At 41.0% G+C, this 9294-nt stretch overlaps 1 pseudogene; it reads right to left on the reverse strand.

Annotated features, from left to right (window-relative positions):
- Window positions 1-4369: 4369 nt before the first annotated feature.
- LOC103197302 lies at window positions 4370-5342 on the reverse strand (annotated as a pseudogene).
- Between the last annotated feature and the right edge of the window lie 3952 nt (window positions 5343-9294).

A 9294-nucleotide genomic window follows, 5' to 3' on the forward strand; every position in this document is an offset into this window, starting at 1 on the left:
GCTCAGGGTGCAGAAGAGTATGAAGGGATGGACACTGGGAGGAGGTAACTATGGGGAGGAAGTGGGAGGGGAGCTGCTGCATTGTAAATTTTGGTCAATGTCATGAGACAAAGTATATGTGAACTGCTGTATGAAAAGTGAATTTACTATGTAAAGCTTCACCCAAATCCTAATTTTAAAAAAAAAGAAAGAAAAAGAAAATACATTAGTATCACAAGAAAAAAAAAAAAGTTTTGATGGATGCTTAAAAAAAAATTCAATATACATTTTGCATGTGGCCATAGAAGATAATGGATGAGAACAACCTTTTTTTTTTTTTTTTCCCGAGAACAACCTATTAAAGAAAACAATCAGATTAACGATTAACAGAGTACAACAGACAAAGGAATCACAGTAAATCCCCAGTTTATGAATGTTTGATTTATGGACAAGTTGTACTTGTGCTTTAATGTTTTTTAAATTTGCACTTGTTAGGTAAGTGTGGAAGTACAGAAGTTAAAGTGAACAAGAAGAGTAGAAAATTACCACGACCTCAATAGATCAGAGCAGGCTTTATTGAAGAAAAGCCTGTGAGGGATGACTCTAGGAGCAACGTGAACAAGGCCAATTGAAGAGTAGAGCCATGCCTGGGGGAAGTGTTGACCCCTTTTATAGGGACCTCTGGTGCGAAAGGGGTTTTGCAAGAGTTGCAGTTTCAAGGAAATGGGATTGTTTTTGACAAGGTGGGGGAGGGTGTGGGGTCTGCAGGTGGAACTTATCCTTGAGGTTTCACAAGGTGGGGGAGGGTGTGGGGTCTGCAGGTGGAATTTATCTTTGAGGTTTCAGGGTATCTTAGCCAAGTTTAGAGTAGCCAGTTCGGTCTTTCAGCCCTCACTTTGAAATGATCAAACCAACCCCTACTCACAGCAAATGCTTCATCACAATCACTTTCACTTGCTGCATGTGCAGCTTTTAAAGTACTGAAAAGGCTTTGAGCCATTTCTTGCACTGAGGTGAGGCTAAATAAGAACCATATGCGCCTGCTTCGATTTACCTACAAATTCAGCTTAAACACATACTTAGGACTAGAACTAGTTTGTAATCCGGGGACTGCCTGAACTCCTAGAAAGCAGAATAGGGCTTCCAGATGAGGTAATCAAGGACACTAGTGATGATGCACAGCGGTTCCTTAAAAGAATGCATGATATTATTTAGAGAAGATCTACAATGTTCCTCCCAATGAGATAAGAGAACTAAAATGTAGCTTTTGAAAAATAACAAATAGTTAGGAGGTTTGAGGACCCATAAAAGTTCAAGGACAGCTTAAATCTAGGCAAAAGGGAACATCAGAATACTAAAAATCACCCCCCTGGACAGAAATTTAACATTATAATGAAACATGCTAAAAGCCATCATCTTTGTATAGATGTATATGCTTAACTTGTAATTATACAAAACTGTTTGTATAACTATTCTGATATAATCCTCACCCTATAAAAGTTCCCCTCACAAACCTACTAAAGGTCATGTCCTTTGCTCTTCACTTCAGTGTGTCTTTAATGGCTTAAGTCACTCAGGACAAAGGAATCAATGTTTGGCAGGTATCACTGTCAGAACAGACAAGCTTCACCATTCCTGTCCAGTAGGATTTGATACTTCTTGTGACCCACTGACTAGTGTGTGTTTTCTATCTCACTTTTGCAAATAGGAATTTTAATGCTGTTATCTCGTTCCTTCTCAAGCAATGTATACTGGTCTTTAATGAAGAGATACATCATCGTACTGTAGGAAACCCATTGTCATTGAGTTGATTCCAACTCATTGTGACCCTATAGGACAGAGTATAACTAACTGCCCTACACGATTTCCAATCTTGCAAATTTTTGTGGAAGCAGATTACTTCATCTTTTTTCTGTGGAGGAGTGGCTGCTGCATTTGAACCTCTGACCTTGTGACAAGCAGCTGAGTACTTAACCAATGCGCTACCATGGCTCCTCCCTGTACTATAAGAAGCCACCTCCAAACCTACAGAATAGTTGCAAGAACAGTGTAGCAAACACCTGCATATCCTTCACTTAGATTTGCCAATTATTCACAATTCGCCACTCTTGTAGTTTTTATTGTTGTTATTATTATTGATAGCTGAACATTGGAATCATGATCCTTTATCCATAAATATTTCAGCATGTATCTCCTATGAACCAAAACATTCTTTTAGAAAACTCAATAACACAATAATCAAAGTCAGGAGACAACTTTTGATACAACAGTATTGATATTCAAATTTTGCTGATAACCCAATAATATCTTTTAGTTCCATTTCTTTTCTGATTCAGGATCTATTCCAAGATGACACACTGTATTTACTTGTTGTATCCTTTGAGTGTCCTTTACTCTGGAATGATTCCTCAGTCTTTGTCTTTTATGACACTGACACATTTTTAAGAGTAAAGGCCAATTATTTTATAGAATACCCTTCAGTTGGAGTTTGTCATATTGTTTCCACATGATAGTTGTTTTGAGTGCCTTCAAGTTGATTCTCAGAGCAACCCCATGTAACAGAGTAGAACTGCCTCATAGGGTTTCCTTGGCTGTAATCTTTACAGAAGCAGATCACCAGGGCTTTCTCCACAGAGTTGCTAGTTGAGTTAGAACTGCCAAACTTTTGGTCAGCTGCTGAGCACTTACCCATTGGGTCATCAGGGCTCCTTTCCACATGATTAGATTCTGATTTTTCATTTTGCATAAGAATACTACATAAGTGATATGGTGTTCTTTTCAGAGCATCCTATCTGTAGGCACATGATGTCAGCTTGTCCTATTACTAGTGAGATTACTTTTACTTTCGATCATTTGGTTAAGGTGATACCTGTCAGATTTCTCCACTATAAAGAAAAACATTTACCTTTTTTTAGGCATCCCACAAATTTTTACTTGTATTATGCTTAGTTTTAGTTTTGAGTATTTTCTGGGTTCTAATATAATTTTATCTTTGACCTATTTATAAATATTCTTTAAATTTACAAATGTAGGTTTTTCCATTTTCATCCACCTTCCTTATTTTAAAACTCTATTCAAGAAAACTTTAAACTTAAACAAAAGTAGGAAGAACAGTATAATAAACTTCCACATATTTATCACCCAATTAATCTTTTTTTTTTTTTTTGAGAAAGTAGTGAGGATTTTTTATTGTCAAAACAAGTAAGAGATACAAGCATAACAGAAGACACAAATAAACTAATTGTTCTCATAATTCTAGACTCCAGGGTCTCTCTAGGGAAGGGTCAGCTCCTTATGTAGACAATATCCAATCCAGAAACAGCAGGTATTTGAGACAGTGCTCAAGACAATCACTGAACATGTACACAGAGGGTAGCAATACAAGCCACTTTCCCTATTTCCTTTCTTCAGTGATTTATGTATGTGTATAAAGGTATGAGGCTCACTTTAGAGGAAAATGCTAATTTCTTCCACACCCCTAGGAAGAAGGTTTTGAGCCCTTGGCTGAACAAGGAAATAAACAAAGTGACAGTAGTTTCATATGAGCCTCAAGGCTAGCTACAGTTAAATCTTCTGCACTTTTGAAAAAAATTAATATCCATAAAATCAGCATACCGAATTTTCTCCCTTATGAAATTTTCAACTAAATTGGAATTAAATTAATCTTACTTTAAAGTGCAATAAAGGATTTGCAAGACTAGTGTTTGCTCTGTGTGACACACAAAAGAGGTGCATCGCTCCAACAGTAATGGCCCAAGAGAGACTACATTAAGAACTGGCTACAGATCTTACCAAGAAGGCAAGGAGAGGCCAGTTTCAGCACAGGTCTGGCTCTGTACCCAGATCTTAGTCCTGTCAACCAACCAAGCCAGAGCACAGTACCAACCCAGTGTCCAGAGGTCAGAAGGGCCAAAGTTGTTTAAACTAGCTAGTGAACACCTCTACTCCATGATTTGTTGATGCTCACACTGACAGTGGTAAAGGAATAAAGAAGCCTGGATTTTGGAATAGCACAAAAATTATTTACCTAGGAAACCAAAGCCAAAGCTCTTGTCTAGGGGGAATGATACAAAAATAGGTCATGAGGTTTCCCATACATCATTGCTAAGATTATTTATTCTGCTAACCAGAAGGCTGGTAGTTCAAACCCATCAGCTACTCCTTGGAAGATGGGGCAATCTACTTCCATAGTGATACTGCCTCGGAAACCCAAGGAGGGGTTGCTGTGAGTCGGGTACGACTTGAAGGCACATAACAACAACAACAACAACAACAACTTTAAATTAAAGCAGTACAAAATGGTTTCTTCCATGTAGTAAGGACAAGCTTTGCACTAATGTTTCTCAATAGCCAACTATCTCCAGCTCTAGCCTTGGTCTAACAGATTTTTTTAAAAATACCACTTTTCCTGTGTCAGGCCAAGATAAAAGGGGCCTGGGGGAGGAAACACCCTTGATCCAGAGTCCCTAGAACAGAAAGAGTTCCAGAACCCAGTGGTCGTAAGCACATTCAAGACATAGGGTTTGAGGTTACAGGTCCGGGGCGCTTTTCTTCCCTTCTATCATTGGGCTGTTCATCTTGGGTGGCTTGAAGGCTGCTGGATCCCCAGCCATACGGGTGGCCTGCACACGGATCAGTTCCATTGGAGAGGGCTTCTGGGCTCCTCTTAAGCCTGGGTGGCAAAACCTCCGGAATCAGACTTCTGGAGGGATCTTGGTCCATAGAGGCTCCATTTATCAGATGGTTTTCTGTCCTTATCCCCACTTCCAGAATCCATGGTGACAGAACTTGGCCCAGGTAAGGCTGCAGAAGAACCAGAAGTGAACCAGCCTCCGATTTCTGCTTAGGGGAAGAGTGAGGGGTGCTGCTTGGGGTGGACGGTGCTGATGCAGGCTGCTTCTCTTCCTTTGTGATCTCTCCACTCTGCAGCTTTAGTTTGTGAAGTGCTTCTGCCACTCGAAAGTACTTGGTCTCCTCGATGGTGAGACCCTTGTGAGGTGTGTAGCCAACATCTCTCAGCCCTTCTTGTTGCTCAAACTGCTGAATGTTCTTCTGGGTCTGTTCTGTGCTCAGAGCATTCATGATGATATGGGTGGCTTTAGCCTTCACCACTGGGACCTTGTCCATACTGCCAGTGGCTGATGACAGGGTCATGGCAGGGAGGATACACTGGACTCTCCTTCCTCCACCTTGTCAAGGTGCTGATACTTGTGTTCTGGAATCACTGGCTTCCAGGGAACGCTGCCCATGTCTGATGGAGGAGTCATCACGGGTGCAGGGTCCTCAAGGGCATTGTCATAGCTGAATACCCAATGGTACATCCCTATGGACAGGAACATCTTGCCTAGAGGCCCACAAGGCTCAAGAGCACAGTGAAATGATGTGACGATTATGCTAACATAGAGATATTAATGATGAGCATGGTCCAGCTGCTGCAAGTTAGCAAAGCTTCCCAGGAAGTGTCCATCCAGAGGCTCCGTTCCTTTGTCGCCACCACCGCGGGGCTCCCTGCGGCCAGAGCTCCGGCACTAAAGAGGCTCCGAAGACCCACATCTTCAGAGACGCTGCAGCACTGTGCGGATCCAAGCCATAGTGCAGACAGCGCTGAGTGGGCAGTGACAACAACAGCAACAACAACCGCCTAAGACACCAACCAGCAAGCACGGGCGACTGGGTCGCAGCAGGTGGCCTTCGTGATTAAAGCTTCTCACCCAATTAATCTTGTTGCATCTGTAACTCTGTCCTCTGCACCCTACCTCCATAATGGATTACTTGGACGCACATTTAAAATACCAAAAAAAAAAAAACCCACACTTACTGCCATGGAGTCGGATCCAACTCACAGCAACCCCTCCTTGGGTTTCCAAAGCAGTATCTCTACAGAAGTAGATTGCCCAATCTTCCTTCCGAGGAATGGCTGGTGGGTTTCAACCACCAGCCTTCTAGTTAGCAGTCAAATGCCTTAGGCACTATGCCAATAGAGCTCCTAGATATGTCATTTTATTCTAAAATGTTTTCCTGAAAATAAACTTTATTTTTAGAGCAGATTTAGGTTTACAGAAAAATTGTGTAGACTACCCCTTGCCCCTGTGCAGTTTTTCCTATTATTAACAGCTTGTATTGCGGTACATTAGTTGTAATTGATGAACAAATACTGATACATTATTAACTAAAATTAATAGTTTAGTTTAGGGCTTATTCTTTGTGCTGTACAGTGTTTTGACAAATGTTTATGTCATGTGTCCACCATTATTGTATCATACAGAATAGTTTCACTGCATTATATTCGTACTGTGCTCTACCTATTCATCTCTCTTCTCTTTCCCCTAAATCCTCAGAAACACTGATTTTTTTACTGTCTCTATAACTGCTTTTTACATAACGTCATATAGCTGGAACCATACAGTATGCAGCTTTTCCACATTGGCTTCTTTTTCTGGTTAGTTGCCACTTTCTTCCCTCCGAGGAAGATGGAGCAATCTACTTCCATAGTGATACTGACTCAGAAACCCAAGGAGGGGTTGCTATGAGTCGGGTCTGACTCGATGGCACATAACAACAACAACAACAGCTTGGATTCATATGTAATAGAACAAAACATTGCAGGTCCTGCACCATCCTCACAATTGTTTGTATGTTTGAGTTCACTGTTGCAGCCACGGTGTCACTCTATCTCATGAAAGGTTATGCCTTCTCTGACCCACACCTACCCACCCCTGATTTCACTGACCCTCCACCTTACCTAACATGATGTCCTATTCTAGCAATTGATCTTCCCTGACAACATGTCCAAAGTAAGTAAGAAGATGTCTCACCATCCTTGCTTCTAAGATGCATCCTGGTGGTACTTCCTCCAAAACGGATTTGTTTGTTCATCCGTGGTATATTCAGTATTCTTCACCAACATCATAATTAAAATGCATCAGTTCTCTTTGATCTTACTTATTCACTGTCCAGTTATCTCCTGCATACCAAAAACACCATGGCTTGGGACAGGCACACCTTAGTCATCAAAGTGACATCTTTGCTTTTTAACACTTTGAAGAGATCTTTTGAAGAAGATTTCCCCAATGCAATATTCTCTTAGGCTGGGTTCTCTAAACAAGCAAAACCAGTGAGACACACACACACACACACACACTCACACACTCACACACACACACACACACACACACACACACATATATATATATAGAAAGAGAGATAAAATTAATTTCAAGTTGCAGGGGTTGATGAACCCAAGATCAGCAGGGAATATGGCAGGCTGGCAGGCTGCTGGCTCTGGAGGCTGACAAATCTAAGATCACCAGGTCAGATGGTAGACTGTTGGCTCACAGGCTGTGAAGGCAACAATCCGAACAATGGCAGACAATACAGCAGGCCACTGGTCCAAGTCTAAGAACCAGAGGTCAGATGATGATGAGGCAGATGTAGGATCCACATTGAGCAAAAAGTCAGAGAGCTTTGCCAGAACATCCATATATATTGGAAGTAGTAGGTCACACCCCTGAGGAAAGTTCCTTTCAATTGATTGGCTTCTCATAGCAGAATTCATCATGGAGGTGATTACATTATATCAGATTTCATCATGGGGGATAACTACTTCATAAACGCTAATCCACTGAGGATTATGCCCCAGCTAAGTTGATACACAACCTTAAGTAACACATGTATGTTCCATTTGTTCTTGAAAAAAATAAATGTATTTCCACTAACTGTTGGATACTGGATTCTATATATATATTAGATAAAGTTTGTGATGATAAGCTAAGCTAGGTCCAAAATGGTGGCTTATGCTGAGCCTCATGGCAGCAAACTGTAAATGGCTAGCTTTCCCAGGAGCCAAAATCCAAGTCAATCAATTGACTTTCTTGGAAACAGAAACTTAAGCTAGTCAATAGGACAATTCACCTGCCTTTATAAATTCCTTTCTACCCGTTTTGAGCTCTGAACTTCTAGTCTAACTTTCAGATCAGATGATCCTGATTCATGAACTGAAAAATAAAGCTAATGAATTTTTAACAGTGACTTTCTTGCTCAAAGGAGCTCTGGTGGCACTGTGGTTAAAGCATTGGGCTGCTAACCAAATGGTCTATGGTTTGAATCCACCAGCTGCTCCACGGTAGAAGATAGGGCAGTCTGCTTACATAAATATTTACAGCTTTGCAAACCCTATGGGGCAGTTCTACTTTGTCCTATGACAGAGTAGAGTGGAACCAACTCAGTGGCCAGTAGGTTTAGGTTGTTGCTCAAATTATTGTCTGCTTGTATCTGGAAGGGATATGTTAAAATTATGATGATAAGTTTGGCAATTTCTACTTGTAATCCGGGGGGTGCATATTCTTACATATACAATTCAATGAGTTTTGACAAAGGTGGTGCAGTCGTTAAAGTGCTTGGTTGCTAACCAAAAGGTCAGTGGTTCAAATCACCAGCCACTCTGCAGGAGAAAGATGAGGGGACAGTCTGCTTGCATGAAGATTTAAAGCTCAGAAAACTCTATGGGGCAGTCCTACAAGATCACTATGAGTTGATTAATTGAACAGCAATGGGTTTGTTTTTGGATAAATATGTATGTGACCATCACTATAATTTTCATCATCCTTTCTATCACCACCAAAAGTTCCCTGCACCCCTCTTCCGGACAATTCCATTCCCTATCAAACTAATTAAAACTCACTACCATTGGCTTGATTCTGACTCAGAGGACCTCCATTGGGTTTCCAAGGTGGTAAATCTTTATGGAAGCAGATTGCCCCATCATCCTTCTGCAGAGCAGCTTGGTGGGTTTGAACCACCAACTTTCTGGTTAGCAGCCAAATGCCTTATCCACTATGCTACCAGAGCTCGTTTCCATTCCCCATAGGCAACCATTTTTTTTTCATTTCTGTTACCATAGATTTGTTTTGCTTGTTATTGAAATGCATATAAATGGAATTACATAGTATATACACTTGTGATTTCTTTCTTTTTTTTTTTTTGAAAAATTGTGATTTGGGTGAAAATTTACAGAGCAAATTCACTTTCCATACAGCAGTTCACACAGACTTTGTCTCATGACATTGACCACAATTTACCACAATGAAACATCTCCCCTCATACTTCCTCCCGTTACCTCCTCCCTGTGTCCATCCCTCCATGCACTCTTGCCCCCTGAGCTGTCTCCCAGTACATAAGCAGCCCTTCTTTCTCCCATGATTGTTCTCTCCAAGGAGTGTATCTACCTAAGGTAAATGTTCAACTCATATGCCTATCTATTGTTTGGCTGGAAGCCACAAGCGTGGGTTTAATTCCAGACCTGAAGGGCAGCTAGGG

The sequence above is a fragment of the Orycteropus afer genome, unplaced genomic scaffold, assembly GCF_000298275.1.
Source record: "Orycteropus afer afer isolate SDZICR_OR568_19922 unplaced genomic scaffold, OryAfe1.0 scaffold00075, whole genome shotgun sequence".
Classification (NCBI taxonomy): Eukaryota; Metazoa; Chordata; class Mammalia; order Tubulidentata; family Orycteropodidae; genus Orycteropus; species Orycteropus afer.